This window comes from Triturus cristatus, chromosome 2_2 (assembly GCF_964204655.1).
Source record: "Triturus cristatus chromosome 2_2, aTriCri1.1, whole genome shotgun sequence".
In the NCBI taxonomy this organism is placed as follows: Eukaryota; Metazoa; Chordata; class Amphibia; order Caudata; family Salamandridae; genus Triturus; species Triturus cristatus.
In genome coordinates, this window is record NC_140582.1 from 816,285,049 (window position 1) to 816,304,749 (window position 19,701).

Consider the following 19,701-nt stretch of genomic DNA (forward strand, 5'->3'; position numbering starts at 1 on the left):
GCTTTGAGTGTGACTCGATATGGTGTAATATGCATACAACCTACATCTGTGGGGCCTTGTGCCCATAAATGTGCAGGGACATTCTGTAACCGGTGATCCATGTCTCTAAATACGTAGTGACCTTTAAAGTCACGCAAAAATAGTCGTACCCCTTCCGGGGAACAACATATTACAGCTCCTAGAGCTTTCAGTGTCTTTATACCTAACAAGTTTTCTGGGCATGATTTAGTAAGCAATAAATCTGTAGTCCGTGTCAATGGACCAACTGCAAGAGGAAGAGGTTGCGATACTTCATTAACAATATGTTTTCCTGAAAATCCAAGGGAAACATTCTGTGAGCCTGAGAGGGGTGCCCCTGGAACCTCGTCGTGACTTATAGTTGTTCTGCTTGCCCCTGTATCAATTAAAAACTTTCTGTCTTTCCCTAATACTTGACTATGTACATAAGGACCCTCTTGATCTACAGGAACCTCAATAAGGGGTAAGCCAACCTCCCTCTCTAGGCTGTTTCATGTGTATCGCTGATAATCGGGATAGTCATTTTGTGCATACTGGTACATCTGTTGTGTCGTGTTTTGTGTTAAGACACTAGGCTGTGGCTGTGGTACTGCTACGGTCTGTTGTGAAGCTGGCATAGGCTGTACATTCTGAGGTACTTGTTGTTGGATCTGATCCTGTCTAGGTGGACGCGGTCTCTCCTTGGTTTTACCCGTAGAGATATTATGTTTCAGAACTGCACAATCGTTTATATAATGACCTGGCTGTTTACAATAGTTACATGTCCCTTTAACAGGAACCGCTGAATTACTGGACTGTGTCGCACCCTTTTTATGACTGTCAGCTGGAACTGACTGGGCGACGAGCATTTTCATTTTCGTGTCTTTCATACGTCTTTGTTCGTGTTCTTGTTCTTCTCTAATTCTATTCTGATGGTACTGTAACATTTGTAACATTTGTGACGGGGTGTTAGCTTGCCAAGAGCTCTCTACTTTCAATACTCTGTTCTTAACCTGGGGCAGGGAATTCTCGGCTAATTTTGTTACAAAAAGATGTGGATATGAATCGCTACTTGCTTTCAGGCCGCTATTAATACCAAAACATTTTTCAAATCGGGAATAAAAATCACTAGTGTCTTCATCGGGTTTCTGTTTGCAAGCTGAGATTGCTCCCCAGTCTTCCTTTTTCGTAGTTAATAAACGTGGTAATACTTGTACTAATAATCCTGGTAACGCTTTAGTTTTGTCTCCAAGCCCTAGGCCTGCAGTTCGGGCATTTTCTTCGTTTTCCAATGCTGTCCAATCAATCTTTTGTTCTCCCACCTCCCATTCTTTTTCTTTGAGTTTCTCGTAAATACCGGCAGGTAATAATACTTTCAATATTTTCATAATGTCAGGATAGGTATAATCACCCATGAGTAACATGTCTTTTATTTCACGGTGGAAACCTGCTGGATCTCTGTCATGACTGGGCACTAATTTTTTCATTTCCAATAGTTCTATTTTAGTTATAGGCGTGTACACAAACACGCGTCTAAAAGTATTATCGTCATTTCTAACTGGGTGCACTTCGCGTAAGGGATTCTGTCTGTCTATGTAATACGTCTTTCTTTCCATGGAGGGAGCTGGATCAAGCTCTGGACACAAAAAGGCACTATATCTGTGTCGATATTCTAGAATTACTTTAATTAGATCGGTACCTAGACCTCTCCATTTATTCATGAGTAGTTCTATCAGTATATCAGGTAGGGGACCAGGATCGGAGTGTTGGCCTTTATATAATATAAGGAGGTGTTGTATCATGTACGTACCAGCTAAACGCTGTTCGTCTGGTGAAAGATTCAAAAACGTATGTACTAGCGCATCATCACTATATTTATCAGAACTGTCAGCCCATTGTACTGCTGACCTGGCTAATTCTTGTTCATCCATAGAATCGAGTACATGGTACCCCATTCGTTCTTGAAGTATTCTATCAGTAGCCTGAAATAAGTGTTCAGGGGTCTTTGGATTTGACATGGCTGCTTGAAAAATTCTCTTACTTTCTGGACGTATCGGACGTAATGAATTATTAAAGGATCTTCCTTTACCTACATAAGCTATCATTTCTCTAGCTGGTAATTGTAATTGTCCTGTTGTCATTTCTAGTTGTTCCTCCTCCCCCGAGGACTCAGTCTTATCTGCATCTGTTTCTCTTTCAGGTTGTTCTCTTTCACATATTTGTTCTACTGTTTTTTGGATCCTTCGGTACATACTTTCTATACTATTCTGTTTATCATGTTTTCCGTCTGCTATATTCTGACCCCATTTGTTAAGTGCTTTCATTTCTTCCGGGTCTACACCTGGCCTATCTCTGTGTCTTATCAGGCAGTTTATAAAGAAGCGTAACAACAGTTTTTGCGTGTCCACTTTCTGATATGCCATGGCCTCGCCAATACTTTCAGGACCTTGCCCTGTTTGGACAAAGTGATATATTTTGTCTAGATGATCAATCATTCCTGGTAGTATCATTAAATAATTCGCAACTCGTCGTAGACGTACTGATGATAGCATAATTCTGTCGTCTTTACCGGGTACTGGATCATATCTACAATCTGTAAGAGGCTCTTTAAATATGTCATAATTCGCTGTTTGAGGTGTACGTTGGTGTGCTAAATCCCTATAAGTCAATCGACGCGCTGATGGCGGCGTATGAAAACTTCCTGTCGCACCTCCTGAGGTGCTAGGTCCAAAAGGATTCGTTGGGTGTAAGGTAGGAAGAATAGATGCAGGAAGGAGTGAAGGAACGGGCGGAAGGTTTGGAACGGAAGGAGGAGTATGTTGCTGCGGAAATGGGGGCAGATTATCTCGGGGTCGAGCGCCGTTAGCAGGTGGTGTGCGTGGCGGCGGAGCATTAACATATTCGGGGGCTACATCGTCTAAATAGGAAGAAAGGAAAATGTCCTTTGCGGTCTTGGGGAGCAATTTAGTCGGAAGCAATGGAGGTGGCAGATCTTTCGGTACTTCCAGGGTGGCCTTAGGTAAACCCTCGGCCAGAAGAGGATACATACCATTCATAAGAGTGTTTCGTTGTCTGTCTACTTGTTCTGCTTTTGCTCGGATACCTTCCTCAATTAATACGTTTTCTCGGGCTTTGTCTGAATCCTCCCTACTTTTCTCTTCTTTTCTGAGTGCTTTCTCTGTGCGTCTATGCGATTCTTTACGCCATAATTCAATGGCATCTTTCTGTGACTGTCTGGCTTTCTTTTTTCATAATGCTTCTTCTACTCTCATGATGCAATCTGCATCCCATGTCCCAGTAGTGGGCCATCTCTGATTCTCTGCTAAATCCTTGGTGTAGTCTACCCACAATTCGAGATATAATACGGCATCTAGGCCATGTTTATGGTACATAAAGTACCCTGGAGTGTCCCTAGGTGGAATGGGAACGGCTTCCTCGAGTATCCCTTTTCTAGTTTTTATCTGTCTTAATTTTGAGAATAACGGCATCTTAAACCTTGCTACTTGATTCTTTCTCGGACTTGAACACAATTAATACAATAAACACAGTAATGAAGATCGAACAATCACTCATACCACGACATTTAAAACATATTAAAACACTTTAAAACGAACAATAATAATTAGAATAAAACTAGCTAACTGGGGGAGGAGCCTAGCGCGCATCCAAGATGGTCGCGTGAGCACAGGGCTCCCCGGACCCTCGTTGCTCCTCGGAATTTATCCTGAACTTATCCTGACTTGGCTGATGGAATCTGGAAGGCGAATTCTGGCTGAGCGTTGACCTTCTTTCAGAAACCGAATCGGACCTGGGAATCCTGATCTACGGTGGTTGGAACTTTCGAGGCCCAATCGATGGCTGTGCCCGGTGCGAGGGTGACCTGTGGAGCCGGGGTGTAATTGAACAACAGCGGCAGCGGATCTGTGCCAGTGGCCGCTCCATTACTTTCGGTTTCACTTTTGGATCCCTGAGGGGCTGGAGATCGTAACTGATTGGAGCGGCTGGGTGTTTATCTCCGCTGGATGCCCTTGTCTCCGCTTGCCACCAGTGTGTCCGTTGATTTTGGTTTCCTCGCCCGGCCGCATCACGGTATCTGTGCGGCTTCTGACTGAGTGGCCGGCACCCCCTTGACGCTGGGCCGGTGGTCCCCGTTGGCGAGCGTGGTTCTCATGGGTGGCAGGGGGGGCCCCGAGGGGCGTAAGACTAAGACATCCCTCCGCGGGGGTCCGGTCCAGACGAACAACATGGATCGCTATACTCAAGGAAGAGGATCCCCTGGAGCGGCTGGACCCCCCTCGGACGAGGCTGGCGGTGGCTCGTGCATGCCCTCGGATCCGTCCCTGCAGGACATTATGGGCGCCATTAACGGCATCAAGGAGACTATTGCTACGCAATACGAGGCCTTGGCCCGTAAAATCGACACGGTGGCTATTGATGTCGCACTGATTCGGGCGGATCTCTCCAAGACCAACGAGAGGGTTCAATCGCTTGATGTGCGGACGTCCACCCTGGTTACGGATGTGTCGGACCAGCGGGCCACTCTCGGCGACCTCAAGTCGGCCAACGATCTGATGGCCCGGCGGCTGGAGGACTTTGAGGGACGGGCCCGCCGCAATAACATCCGAGTCGTAGGCGTCCCGGAGTCCTCCGACAACCACCCGGTGGATCTCTTGGTGGAAGAGCTCATCCTCAAGCATCTTGCCCCCGCCGGCCTGAGTAAGTTCTTTGCCGTGGAGCGGGCCCATCGAGTTCCGGGCGGTCGGCCGCGGCCGGGGGCCCCCCTGAGGCCCATTGTTGCCAAACTTTTCTACTACAGAGACCGAGATGTGATTTTGCAGGCCTCGCGGGCCCATGGCCCGGTCCGCCATGAGAATGCGTCTATTAACTTTTTCCCGGACTTCACCCAACTTGTCCAGAAGCAAAGGATGGGCTTCCAGGGGGTAAAGCGTCGCCTCCGCGACCTGGGTCTCAAGTACTCCATGCTTTTTCCTGCTAGGCTCAGAGTGGAGCACGAAGATCGGACAATCTTTTTTGACTCTCCCGCGACTGTGAGTGACTGGCTTGACTCGCTGCCGGGCCGCGGGGACCGGCCTGGGCCCTCTACTGGTACCGAGGGTGGCGGGTCTCCCTCGGAGTGACTTTGGTCCTTGATTTTGCCATTTTGTACTGTTCGGCTGGGTTCAACTTCTCTTTTGCATTTTGTTTCATTATGATCTATGTGGGGGGCGGCTGGGGACGGGTCCCTCTCCTCCTCCGGGGTCTTTCCGTAGAATGGGGTTTATGGGGCGACAGGCACACTGCAAGTTGGGGTGGTTTTTTGGGTCGCAGGGGTGCAGGGTGGGGGGAGTTGGTAGTTGGGGGGGGTTGGGGGGCTTTGATTTGTGTGTTTTGTTTTTAATGCGAGGTTTTTGTTCTGTTCTAGTCTTGGGCGTTGCGCTATTTGCTGGGGGACCCTTGATCGATTGGAGGGGATGGGGGGGGACGGGTTGAGGTTGATGTCATGGAACGTCAATGGATTGGGGGACCTTATCAAACGGGGTGTTGTGCTGCAGTATCTGCGACGTATGTCTCCTGATGTGGTGTTTTTACAGGAGATGCATCTGGTGGGTAACGTTTGTCATGCCATGAACAGGGGGGGGTACCGACTCGTTGCCCATTCTGGTTTCACCACTGGCTCTAGAGGGGTTGGCATTCTCCTGCGCTCTTCACTTCCGCTGGAGATCACCAGGGTAGTCCCGGACGACAGAGGGCGCTATGTGGCTTTGACTGGGCGGTGGGAGGGGCAGTCCCTTTCCCTGGTCTCTGTCTATGTTCCCCCGGGCCTCCAGAACTCCACCTTTTCAGATTTGGGTCGAATGCTGCTTGAGCTTCCTGACAGTCTTCTGCTTATGGGTGGGGATTTCAATTCGGTGGTCTCGGGCGACCGGGATCGCCACCCGCCCAGGGCCCTCCCTGCTGCGCAGGCGTGGCTTGGCGGATTCATGGAGACCTTCGGTCTGGTCGATTGCTGGAGGTTAATGCATCCTACACAGTGTCAGTACACCTTTCATTCTGGGGCGCATGGGAGTCTCTCCAGATTGGATTACTTTCTTGTGCCCGCGGCCCAGACTGCCCGGATTCGAGAGGTTAAGCATCTGGCCCGGGGTATTTCTGATCATTCCCCACTGTGGTTGCTTTTTGACACTGGGACGCGGTCTGCTGGGCGGATCGCTCCTATTAACCCTTGGTACCTGCGGAACCCCACGATCCGCTATAGTCTGGTCAAGTCGATTGACCAATACTTCCTTGAGAATGATGGGTCGGTGATGTCCGCAGTGTCCCTGTGGGAAGCTTTTAAGGCAGTACTCCGTGGGCAGGCCCTATCCCAGATTGTGGCGGCTAAGAAGGTTAAGACGGAGGAGGTGGAGAAGCTGGAGACCGACATCTTGGGGTTGGAGGCGGCCTTGGAGACGGGTGTCTCTCCGGATGGGCTACATGCCCTCAGCCTGAAACAGTTCGAGTATAAGTCCCTTGTTACTGACGCTGCCCGGACCATGTATAGGGAGCAGCAGGGTAGGTTGTATGATGCTGGAGACAAGGCTGGTAAATTGATTGCTTGGCTGGATAGGAAGGAGAGAGTGAATCGTGTGGTCCCAGAGCTCAGGGTTGCGGATGGAGTGTGTGTGACTGAGCCTGGCGAGATTGTGGAGTGCTTTGCTGACCACCTCCGGACGGTGTACTCCCCGGTGTCTGACAGAGATGAAGACGACTCTCGTCTTCTACTACGGGATATTGTCCTGCCCGGCTTATCCGTCGAGGACCGTGAGCGGTTGGATGCCCCCTTGGCCGTCGATGAGATTGCTGCCGCGATTGGCTCCCTTCGCTCGGGCAAAGCTATGGGCCCTAATGGCCTGCCGATCGAACTATACAAACTACGCCCGGATAAAATCGCGCCCTTCCTTCGTCGTATGTTTCAGGAGTCGAACGAGAGGGGTTCCCTTCCCGCCGACCAGCGTCTGGCGACTATAGTCGTGATTCCTAAGGAGGGTAAACCACGTGACCGCTGTGCTTCATATAGGCCTATCTCCCTCTTAAACGCAGAACCCAAAATCCTGGCTAAAGTCCTCGCCAACCGCTTGCTGAGCGTTATCTGTGATCTGATTCATCCGGATCAATGCGGCTTCATCCCCCACCGTAATACCGCTCTTAATCTGCGGCGTCTGCACGGTGTCCTAGCTAGGGCGAAATACTTTTCTGAACCAGCCGTATTGGTTTCATTGGACGCCACCATGGCCTTTGATACCATCGAGTGGCCATTCCTTTGGGTGGTCTTGGAGAAGTTTGGCTTTGGGGAGGGATTTCTTAGCTGGGTGAAGCTTCTTTATGCCGGACCAATGGCTCAGGTGGTTGTCAATGGGAGAGCTTCCCGGCCTTTTGCTCTCGGGAGGGGCACTAGGCAGGGGTGCCCGTTGTCCCCTCTGCTTTTTGCTCTGGCCTTAGAGCCGCTCGCCGCCTGGCTCCACTGGGAGCCCTCTATTAGGGGGATCCGGTGGGCCCCGGGCTTCGAGGATCGGGTCTCGCTGTACGCGGATGATATTCTTCTGTACCTCACCTCGCCGCGACAGTCACTTAATGTTCTCTTTGATGTCCTCACCTCCTTTGGGAAAAACTCGGGTCTGATAATTAACTGGTCCAAATCTTGCGTGTACCCTCTCTCCGGTGGCCCTCCCGTCTTGCCGCCTCTACTTCCTATCCAAACGTCCTCATCCGGCTTTAAGTACCTGGGGGTGTATGTTTCGTTGGACCCGACGGTCCGCTATGAGCAGAACCTCCTGTCTCCACTCCGACGTTTGAGGGTGGATACGGCGCGTTGGTGTAGGTTGCCCCTGTCTCCGCTTGGTCGCTCGGCCCTGTTTAAAATGATGTCCCTTCCCAGATTTCTTTACGCACTACAGAACTCATTTGATGTCATTCCGGTGGCCTACTTTCGGGAGGTGGAGAGCCTGCAGAGGAGACTGGTATGGGATGGGCGGGCGCGTATCGCTCTGGCAAAGCTTACTCTCCCCTGGTACGACGGGGGCATCGCGCTTCCTGACATTAGACGGTACTATTGGGCCTCCCAACTGTCGGCAATTAACCATGCCACGTATGCTCCTGGTCTGAACCCGGCGTATGAGATGGATAAATTCCTGCTCCCTGGCGGTAATTATAACAGAGCGCTTTACTCCCGATCTGCTGGTGGTACCCTCACGGGCCCTACCAAGATTGCGGTAAGGGTGTGGAAGGCGGCGAATGTTGCGATGGGTTGGAGTGAGCGTTTAACGTGTGCTACTCCCTTGTTTGCCTCAGACCGCCTGGGGAGCCTTTGGACGACGAAAGGCTTTGAGCACTGGGACACGATCGGTATTAGCAGAGTGGGGGATCTGTGGGTTAAAGGCGCGGTCAAGACCTTCGCGGCGCTCCGGAGCGAGTATGAGCTTAGTGAGAGGGAGTTTTTTCGCTACGCCCAGGTTCGGCATGCCCTGCTCTCGGTTTTTGGGGAAGGGTCCACGGTCCCTGTTTCTTCGCCCCTCGAGGACCGCATACTCGACGGTCACGTTCCCGATAGTACTATCTCCTTGATCTATAAAAAGTTGATAAATAATCGGGCTGACCTCTTGGTGCGTCTACGGGAGGCATGGACGGGGGATGGGGTTGAGTTGGACGACGAGGACTGGCAGTCCGCGCTGTCCTCTCCTAAGGAGGTGGCCATCCCGGCCCGTCTCCGTTTGGTCCAACTTAAGATCCTCCATCGCGTTTACGTGACGGGCCCCCGTTTGGTCTCGATGGGGTTTTCTGAGGACGGGCTCTGCAAGCGTGGCTGTGGGCACAGTGCCACCTTTCTCCACATCCTGTGGGAGTGCCGCGAGGTGGTGGAATACTGGCGTCAGGTGCATGAGGTTATGAGGCGAGTCACCGGGGTCACGCTGCTGCCGGAGGTGCGTCGTTGTATGCTGAATGTGTGGGAGCCCAATGACTATAACGCGGCCCAGACTCGGTGGGCGGCCCTGGGGAACATGATAGCAAAGAGGGACATAGCGCAGCTTTGGGGTTCGCAGCGGCCCCCCACCGTGTCTGTCTGGAAGGAGAACATGGACTGGTGCATGTTCAGGGAAAAGACTGTTTATGTGGCTCGTGGTAAACCCGGGGCTTGGAACAGAATTTGGGGGCAGTGGAATGCGTATCGTGGAAGTATTTGTGCTCCCCCCCTGGTGGAAACGTCTGATGTAGCCATGTCCCCCTGATCCTTGATGGTTCCTTACTTATTTGGCACATCTGAGTATAGATTTGTATTCCCGTCTCTCCCCCCCCCCCCACCTCTTTGTTTCCCTGTTTTTTGACTGCCATCGGGTGGTCGGATATGGACGTACCCCTGCTGTGGCCCGACGCCCATCTTATGTTTTCTTGCCTCGCCTTTGTTTTAAGTTGTTATTTATGTTAAAAGGGTGTATCCTGATTTCCTCTATGTGCAGTCTGCTCTTCTGTATTGTGCGGAGCCCCGGTGGGCCAGTCATCTTGATTGCACTGTGTGATCTTTTACCTACTAGCGGCCGGCCCTGGTGGTTGTAGGCCCGTGCTTGTAACCTTCTTTCTGCACAATAAAAATTTAAAAAAAAAAAAAAAAAAAAAAACTAGCTAACTGCATAATACTAGATGTACTGCTGAACAGTACAGATACACTGCTAAAACAGTGCAGACCGGATCTGTGTACCCAAACCCGTCTTGACCGGCACAAACCAATGCGCACGTCTAGATGCGTCCCCAGCAACGGTACTCACCGGGAAGCACGGAACGGAACAGAAGGCCTCGGAAACTCTGGTCTGGACTAGAACAGACTGGACTCGACTCGACTCGTGACGTGGATACTTCGGAACTTCGGAACCTGGTGGGCCTCTGTATACCTCGGATCTTGCTCTCTCAGCTAGGCTCTGGTCGGGATCCTCCGCACTCCTCACCGCCTCGTCTGGGTGTTGATCGCAGCCTCAGTCACCTCCGTTGGCCTGAGGGAGGTACAGGAAATCCTGCAGGTACGCGTAGTTGTCCGTCCGGCTGTGGCAGGAGACCGGGTCTGCAATGCACCTCCGGCGCGTGGGGTGGGGGAGGTGTCCCTATTCGGGCGCCAATTATGTGGTAAATTTTAATTACCTAGACTTAATTTATGCGGTAAAATTCAATAAGAATAACTCAGTAAAAATAAGAGGCAGAATCCGTGGTATTTGAGGTTTTTTAAAAAGGGGATTTATTCCTTACAAAGGAATTGGTTCGAACCAGGCAATCGGATTCCGTCACCACGAAGGTTCGGGAAGGGATAGAGCAATACTTTATTGACAGGTTGTCATATATATAGTCAATGCATTACAGTAAAGGCAGATGCAGGAGGCGTAACAGCTGAGAAGAGAGATAAGAATACACATACGTAATGAAAAAGGCGTTACAATAGGCGTGCATAAGGGCGTGTACTAGAAACGTCATTCTGAGGATGTCACAGGTGGGTGGATCCATAAGAGAATCCTGCAAAGTCAGCAGAAATACATGGCAGAGGTGCGCGCACGGCAGCATGACGTGTGATTGACGTGTAACTGGAGGGTGAAGGGGACTTGACATTTAGCCCTACATGAGGAGACAGAAGTCTGGGATGTCAGAACAACCTAATCCCAAATCGTATCTAATATCTTGTGTTTAAGGAACGGTATTATCTGGAAGGAAAGGTCTCTCAGGCAGAGGCTATCCTATACTGACTTCTAGTGCGTGTATAAGCGTCTACGTGTCTACATGAGATGCGAGGGGGCATGGGCCTACCATGGCAACAGAAGCCATGAATTACTTGCACGGAGACAGTAAGGCCGGGCCCTTTGCTCTGTAGCTGGAAGGATGTTTACCTAAACTACTAGACAGGAATGTATTTCTCGAGGAGCGGAGCAGATAACTTGAAGGCTGAATACAGTCTTGGCAGGCAACAGGCCGGGCCAGGCACCGTTAGCCGCGCAGGAAGTAAGACAAAGGTCATGGATACAGATGCAGGTCCAGGCTGGAGCATTCAGAGGCAGAAAGCAGGAAAAGCTCGATGGCAGAATTCAGGGCCTAACTCGCCAGAGCTGAAAAACGTGAAAGGTACACCATATAAAGACGGTGGCAAGGCATACTTAGGAACGGAATATCCGACCCATTCATGGTGGATCTGAAAGAGGACATGTTAACGTTGGACGCATATGTATTTGCGTCTTCATAGCTGGAAGTGGAGGGAACATACATGTACTTGTAGTATGTACATGGAGCCGTTGGGGTCTAAGATAGGGGACACAATTGATCATAAAAATTCATATTTCCTCATTACGATGGTAAGTTGACCACTATTGGCTGTAAAAATAGGTCCACAAATTGAGACAGCCGCTCTGTTGGTCCCCCAATCCCTGCCACAATCGGCGGTTAAACATTTTCTTTCAAAAAGACCAGCAAGTCAATGGGAACATACTCAAATGTTGTTGGCTATGACAGAGTTAATACTATGTAATAACTATTTTCTTTTCACAGAGGAATGGTTTGGGCAAACCCAAGGAGTTGCAATGGGTTCTAGATTTTCACCGGCCTTTGCTAATCTGTTCATGGGCTGGCTGGAAGAGATGGTGATATGGGGCCCATCAGGCAACCTTTGGAATTATTATATCCTCTTTTGGGGACGGTACATAGACGATTGTCTTATGATTTGGACAGGAACAGAAGAAAAGTTACAAGAGTTTATCTGTTATCTTAATAACAATGACATGAATATAAGATTTACATCATGTGTTAGTCCCACAAAAGTGGTATTTTTGGACATAGAATTGTATGTAAAGGACAATAAGATCTGTAGTAATATGTATCGAAAACCTACATCTTGTAATGCTATTTTACATGCGATAATTTCTAATTTTAAAAGTTTTTATTTCATTATGAAGATTTGTTATGTCGATAATGATATACCAATTATCCGTATTGATGTGTGGTAATGGACATGCCTGCTTACACTTCGATACTGGCCTAAGATGCCGCCCGTTGTGGGGATCGTGTGCTAGTCACCTTGTTGATTTCTATGTCTATAATAGAAGGCTGAATGACGCGTACCGCCTACGCGTACCTGTATCCGGGAGGCGAGAGCGTTACAAGGTAAGCGTCAGCGGTAGTCAAGCGTTTCAAAGTCATACGTGGGCTGATCAAGTGTGATACCGGTCTCGGTTAATTGCAAACAGTTTCCCGTCTTTAATTGTAGGTCCCCGTACTTCAGGGAACTTGGCAGAAACCTATTTTGTTTCGTGTGAGAGATAATTTGATGTTGATGGATTGTATTACGGGGTCGGTGAGGATGTGTAAGACCCGACGTGTATAACGAACAACGTGGAAACTTTATGTTGCTGGCCCATGTAGTGATAAACTAAGGTAAGATAAAACACATAAAGAAATTAGTAGATTATTACATAAATTTATGAACGTAGAGTTGGTAGTTCATCCGAGTAGGGTGTTACATCAGTTTGTGTATTTACTTTATAGGTTCTAGCATCGATATTTTGAGTTACTGGATAAACTAGGAATCCCAAGAGAATTTGTACTGAAACCGTATCAGAGTAGGAGGTAATGCACGTGAGCGATGGAATTGGTTGATTACATATTGTTCAAAGGGATTAGCCCATGCCTCATGTGCTTCGCAGTAATTAATACTTTATCATGATTTGTATTATTTTAGGTAATTGAACCCAAGAAACAAGGTACAAACACACCATTTTAGGGTGATATACAATGAGCATGCGTCTCACTAGTGGTGACAGATGTTAATATGGGTTGCAAAGCAATTTAATACTATATGAAGATGACTTATTATCCTTTTGTTTTTTATTGATAATTTGCCTTTGGAACTGGACACTGTGGTTCGAGGTTATGTCAATGAATAGAAATGCTGGATATAATACACAGAGTTTATTTGTTTTATTGTGCACAAAAAATTTCCTCTGCACATAGAGTGGTATTTGGGCTTGTACAAATCAATTAGTTAATTATATGTACTCCAATCTCGCTATTTATGGCACTTCCAGCCCTGAGGAAGTCGTTTGGGTTAATCCCTATAGCGGCGAAACGCGTTGGGGAGTGGAAGACGGTTACTGAAAGTTAAGAAAGTGGAAGACTTTACTGAAAATTAAAGAAGAACAGAAGCCCATAAGAATTTTGTCCTTGTTTGATTACTGCTATACTGTGCCTTTGACTTATGGCGTGTGCATCAACATCTCAAAATATTTTAATCAATCTTTGATTGAATTTTGGGGAATTGGGTGTTAATCCCCAAGTTTGAAAGCACCGCAGTTTATTTAAGAGCACATTAATACAATTGTGTATTCTTGTGGGTGCGCTGGGATTTCCTTTTACACCCAAATTATTTAGTACTGCTTTAGAGGGAGACAACCAGGTCAGCAGGTCTGCTTTAGAGCCAAGGGACCAGGTCAGCAGAGCTGCTCTAGAGCCAGAGAACCAGGTCAGCAGAACTGCTTTAGAGCCGTAGAACCGGGTCAGCAGAGCTGCTTTAGAGCCAGAGAACCAGGTCAGCAGAGCTGTTGTAGAGCAAGAGAACCAGGTCAGCAGAGCTGCTCTAGAGCCTAAGAACTAGGTCAGCAGAGCTGCTCTAGAGCCAGAGAACTAGGTCAGCAAAGCTGCTGTAGAGCCAGAGAAACCAGGTCAGCAGAGCTGCTTGAGAGGGAGAGAACCAGGTCAGCAGAGCTGCTTTAGAGCCAGAGAACTAGGCTAGCAGAGCTGCTTTAGAGCCAGAGAACCAGGTCAGCAGAGCGGCTTTCGAGCCAGAGAACCAGATCAGCAAAGCTGCTTTAGAGCTAGAGAACCAGGTCAGCAGAGCTGCTCTAGAGCCTAAGAACCAGGTCAGCAGAGCTGCTCTAGAGCCAGAGAACCAGGTCAGCAGAGCTGCTGTAGAGCCAGAGAAACCAGGTCAGTAGAGCTGCTTTAGAGGGAGAGAACCATGTCAGCAGAGCTGCTCCAGAGGGAGAGAACCAGGTCAGCAGAGCTGCTCTAGAGCCAGAGAACCATGTCAGCAGAACTGCTTTAGAGCCATAGAACCGGGTCAGCAGAGCTGCTTTAGAGCCAGAGAACCCGGTCAGCAGAGCTGTTGTAGAGCCAGAGAACCAGATCAGCAGAGCTGCTCTGTAGCCGAAGAACTAGGTCAGCAGAGCTTCTCTAGAGCCAGAGAACCAGGTCAGCAGACCTGCTGTAGAGCCTGAGAAACCAGGTCAGCAGACCTTCTGTAGAGAGAGAACACGATCAGCAGAGCTGCATTAGAGCCAGAGAACAAGGTCAGCAGAGCTGCTCTAGCTGACACTGACTGACTGACACTGACTGACTGACTGACACTGACAGATTGACACTGACTGACACTGATTGACTGACACTGACTGACACTGAATGACTGACAATGACTGACACTGAATGACTGACACTGACTGACTGACTGACTGACACTGACCAACACTGATTGACTGACACTGACACTGATTGACTGACACTGACTGATTGACTGACACTGACTGACTGACACTGACACTGACTGACTGACACTGACTGACAGTGACTGACTGACACTGACTGACACTGACTGACTACTCGCTACTACTCTACAATTCACTCTCTACTACTCTCTCTCTACTACTCACTCTCTACTACTCACTCTCTACTACTCTCTACTACTCATGCTCTACTACTCTCTACTACTCACTCTCTACTACTCTCTACTATTCACTCTCTATAACGCACTCTCTACTACTTTCTACTACTCTCTCTCTACTACTCACTCACTACTACTCTCTACTACTCACTCTCTACTACTCACTACCACTCTTTACTACTCTCTACTACTCACTTTCTACTACTCACTCTACTACACTCTAGTACTCTCTACTACTCACTCTCTACTATTCACTCTCTACTACTCACTCTCTACTACTCTCTACTACTCTCTCTCTAGTACTCACTCTCTACTACTCACTCACTACTCTCCACTACTCACTCTCTACTACTCGCTCTCTACTACTCTACTACTCTCTACTACTCTCTCTACTTCTCACTCCCTACTACTCTCTCTACTACTCACTCTCTACTACTCTCTACTACTCACTATCTACTACACACACTCTACTACTTGCTCTCTAGAACTCGCTCTCTATTACTCTCTACTACTCACTCTACTACTCTCTAATACTCACTCTACTACTCACTCTCTACTACTCCACTACTCTCTACTACTCACTCTCTACTACTCTACTACTCTCTACTACTCTCTCTCTACTACTCACTCTCTACTACTCACTCTCTACTACTCACTCTACTACTCACTCTACCACTCTCTCTCTACTACTCTCTCCCTACTACTCTCTACTACTCACTCTCTACTACTCTCTCTCTACTACTCTCTACTACTCACTCTCTACTACTCTCTACTACTCACTCTCTACTACTCACTCTCTACTACTCACTCTCTACTACTCACTCTCTATTACTCTCTACTACTCACTCTCTACTACTCACTCTACTACTCTCTCACTACTCTCTCTCTACTACTCACTCTCTACTGCTCACTCTACTACTCTCTACTACTCACTCTCTGCTACTCTCTACTACTCTCTACTACTCACTCTCTATTACTCACTACCTCTCTACCTCACTCTACCTCTCTCTCTACTACTCTCTAACTCTACCTCTCTACCTCTAGACCTCTACCTCTCTACCTCTCTCTACACACACACATATGCACATATATATATATATGCATATGCATTTATATATATGTATGTGTACATATATATACATGCATATATAAACTTATATATAATCTGCATATCTATATAAATACAAATATAAATGCATGCATGCATATACATATACATATATGCATACATATGCATGTTATGTACATAAAAGTTTGAAAAACAAGATTACAAGCAAAGCTAAAAAGCCACCTAATTACAAACAGAAGTGCTTTAACTTAAACGAGGGCGAGACCTATTGCATTGCATTTACTTGGTTCCATCAAGAAGGCATTCAGATGTATCACATATTTGCCATAAATTCTGAATGGTAGCACTCTAGTTGCTCATTAGATCACTGTAATAAAGCTACTGCTCACCAGGGAAGTCTGCTGCTGGTATTCAAAGTGCATGTTTCAGTCTGCATGTCAGAATTTTTTAATGAAATAGACGAGGATTTGAGAAGTCACTTAAAATGTGCCCTAATTTTTCTTTCTACAGCACTAATCATACTTTCTATGGCAAAATGAACCCCCTAATTTTGTTCCTTTTTATATTAAATGTTTTAAGATTTACCACTTTATTCCAATCAAGATGGCTTCAGGTGTGCCATACGTTTGTCATAAGTAGGACTGTTAGCGCTCTAGTTGTTCTTTAGAACACTCTGGGAAGCTGCAGTAGAACACAAAGGAATCAACTGACAGTCTCTGCCCGTGTTGGATGTACATGTTTTACTGAGAATGTCAGACTTCATTCTCACATGACTGAGAAAGATAATGTGAATTTACAGAAAATATGCTCTCAGGTTAGTTTATAGATTACCTTCCAAACCTCTGTGGGAAAAGCATGAGAAAATATTTTTCTCTCAAACATGATTCATGATATCCCAGCAGAAGGCTTTTTCCAATGGTAAAATCACCTTAGAACACACCAGAATTCCTAAAATGAGTATGATATCATCAACAAATGATTTATAATGTAACTAAAGTCTTCAAACCTATAAACTGCAATGCTTTTTAATGAGGTGCTATCATGTATTCATGTATATTGGTCCCAAGATGGCTGCCAACACTTCTTGGATGAATTGCTGACAGCCAATCAGATCTCACGATGAGATGTGTGGTTAGGCTCCGGCCAGATATATATGGGATTTTGATTTTCTCAGGAACTACTGAACAGATTGACACCATTTAAGCAAAAGGCACGAGTCTGAACTGAGGACTACCTCTTTGCCAAATTTGGTGTAATTCCGTTAAGCAGTTCGGGCTGTAGCTGCGGCTAAATGTCCTATGGGAATTTGCATGGGGAAAACACGTTTTGGGACCCCCCTTTTTTCTCGACCCCCGCTACACGAATCATCCCGAGACTTTCAGGATAGGAGTGGACCAGAGCTGGCCAAAGGTTTTGAAAATTTTGCAAAGATTCGTCAATCGGCGCCAAAGTTAATGAGAATAGAATGTTGCGGATTTCCTATGGAAAATAGGTACTAACTACAACTACCTACTGGCAACCGCCAGTAGGTAATATATATATATATATATATATATATATTCCAAATGAAAAGGCGACGTGAGGATTGCCCAGCCATTCGGGTCGGGGCCTGACAGGCGCGTCACCACCTCAAATATTCCAAACGAAAAACACGTCCTTCTCAGTTCGTGCAATCAGGCCCAACCAGACGTGCTTCAGTACAGAATTCTTTATTCATGGCAGATCTCAAAGCATTACGCGTTTCGACTTAGAAACAGTCTTAATCATATGCAGCCAAGAAATGCGAGTACGTCCGTTTGTTCTTTTAAACGTGATTTAGACAGCAATGAAGGACTACAATGTACCAGCCTTACATGTTGAGTATTCCTTAAAGTTGCAGTGGACACATCATTAATATTATTAAACTTATCACCAAGCAAATTAGAGCGGAATTACTTCTCTACATGTGGAAGTGATGGAGCAGGGTTTTTACTTTAAAACCGAATACCTGTTTCATTTTTCGCATGTTATAACTAAAAGTACTACTGATTAATTATTAAGTATTAAAAGTTTGTCAAATGTTGTCTAATCAACCTTATTAACAAGAGAATTACACGTGGGAATGCTATTGCATGGCTAAATAACAAGTGAACTAAGTTGGTGAGCAAACTGACAGAAAACGATGTTGCTTAAGTGATGTTATGGTGTTTTGCGCTTATAATTAATATGCATTAATGGCTTTTGATGTCGCAAATGGCTAGATAAATACACATACATAAGGGTATTAGCAGGGGAATAACACTGTATAATCATTTCTATGCAGTAATTCTGTTTTATGTCTATTTTGCTTAAAGTTGTCCATTGTGGCCTGCCATAAAATGGCCACCACCCGCAGCCTGCATTGGAGTTGCTGGAAATTTACAGAAAGGCTTCGCTCTGCCTGTGACCTTGCAACTCCGATGAACTGAAAAGCCATAAGCATGATGACAAGTCTGGGACATCTGCCAAAAGCCCCTGAAAGACGGAAAAATTGATAAGAACTTAATGTGAACCCATTTTTTAAACAAATTCATCTAGTAGAGACATCCGTAAAAGTAGCGAATTAGTCATGGACGTTCAATTCTGCTATTCATTATTTGGGACAATCTATGCGTGAGAACAACCCGTAGAATATCGAAAAAGTACCAAGATGACATTATTTCCGCCATTCATCCGTTCTGAATAAAGAAATGTTACTTTATAGAATGTAAATTTTAGTATAAATAATAGTAGACTAGAGAGGTCTAGCGCCACTTCTTCCGGAGCTGATGATGCGAGGTCCCTATGCTGACGGAGAGGACGATGACTCTACATGACGACAGAAGACTCTAATACTTCTACAGAGGACCGGTTCTGACTTAGGATCTGACATTTAGACAGAATAGGTAAATATGAGAGAAATGAAATTTGCATTTAATTGGCTTTTCTTGAAATTTTAAATAAATGAACAATTTGTTTGAATTCCTGTCTCGGGTGATTATTTCTGGTCATGTTTATTGATTTATTGTGTATCCTTTGAAATGTATTTTACTAGATCCACAAGCAACTAGCTGGTCACATTGACCTCAAAGTACAGGCAGATTAGATAGAGCATATGTGAAAGGTGTTTCTCCTTTACAGGGCACGGATAGTGTGATTTAGGGTAAATGTTGGTGTAATGGGCCCCACCAGCGTATGATGTGTGTATGCGTGTGTGACTGTGAAATCATTCCGTCCGTGGAAGTAGAGGGGATTCGGAAGCTCTGATCTGCACCAGAAGTTCAATATCAATCTTTTTAATAAAGTTTGTCATTTGATTCCTTTTCAGTTATTATCCATCGATGTTATAAACCACAGCAACCACAATGCTTTGCGAGTGTCTTTTTCTCTCAAAGGTACGTATCATTCAACGCTAAGTTCTTGAGTTTACCCCATGAATTATTACATGCACCAACATTCCTTTTACGCCTTTAAAGGATTAAATTCCATGTGTGGCAAGGTATATTGAAATCCATATAAAGTCTGAGATAACATTGCATTGCCCACGCGGACTTGCCTGAATGTTGTTTTTGTAGCACGCTGTGCAAGGGTATGGTACCCCTGCAAACCCTGGCTGCTCCATAGAAATTTGCCAAGTCGAAGCGGGCCTCTCGCTCGTGACCCTGCTATCAATACTCTTTCAACCTCGCAGATTCAGCCGGCGGGCATCCCCTTTGAATAGCTTCCAAACGAAAAGGCGCGCCTGTCAGGCCCCGACCAGAATGGCTGGGCAATCCTCACGTCGCCTTTTCGTTTGGAAGCTATTCATTTCTTGGCTGCATATGATTAAGACTGTTTCTAAGTCGAAACGCGTAATGCTTTGAGATTTGCCATGAATAAAGAATTTTGTACTGCAGCACGTCTGGTTGGGCCTGATTGCACGAACTGA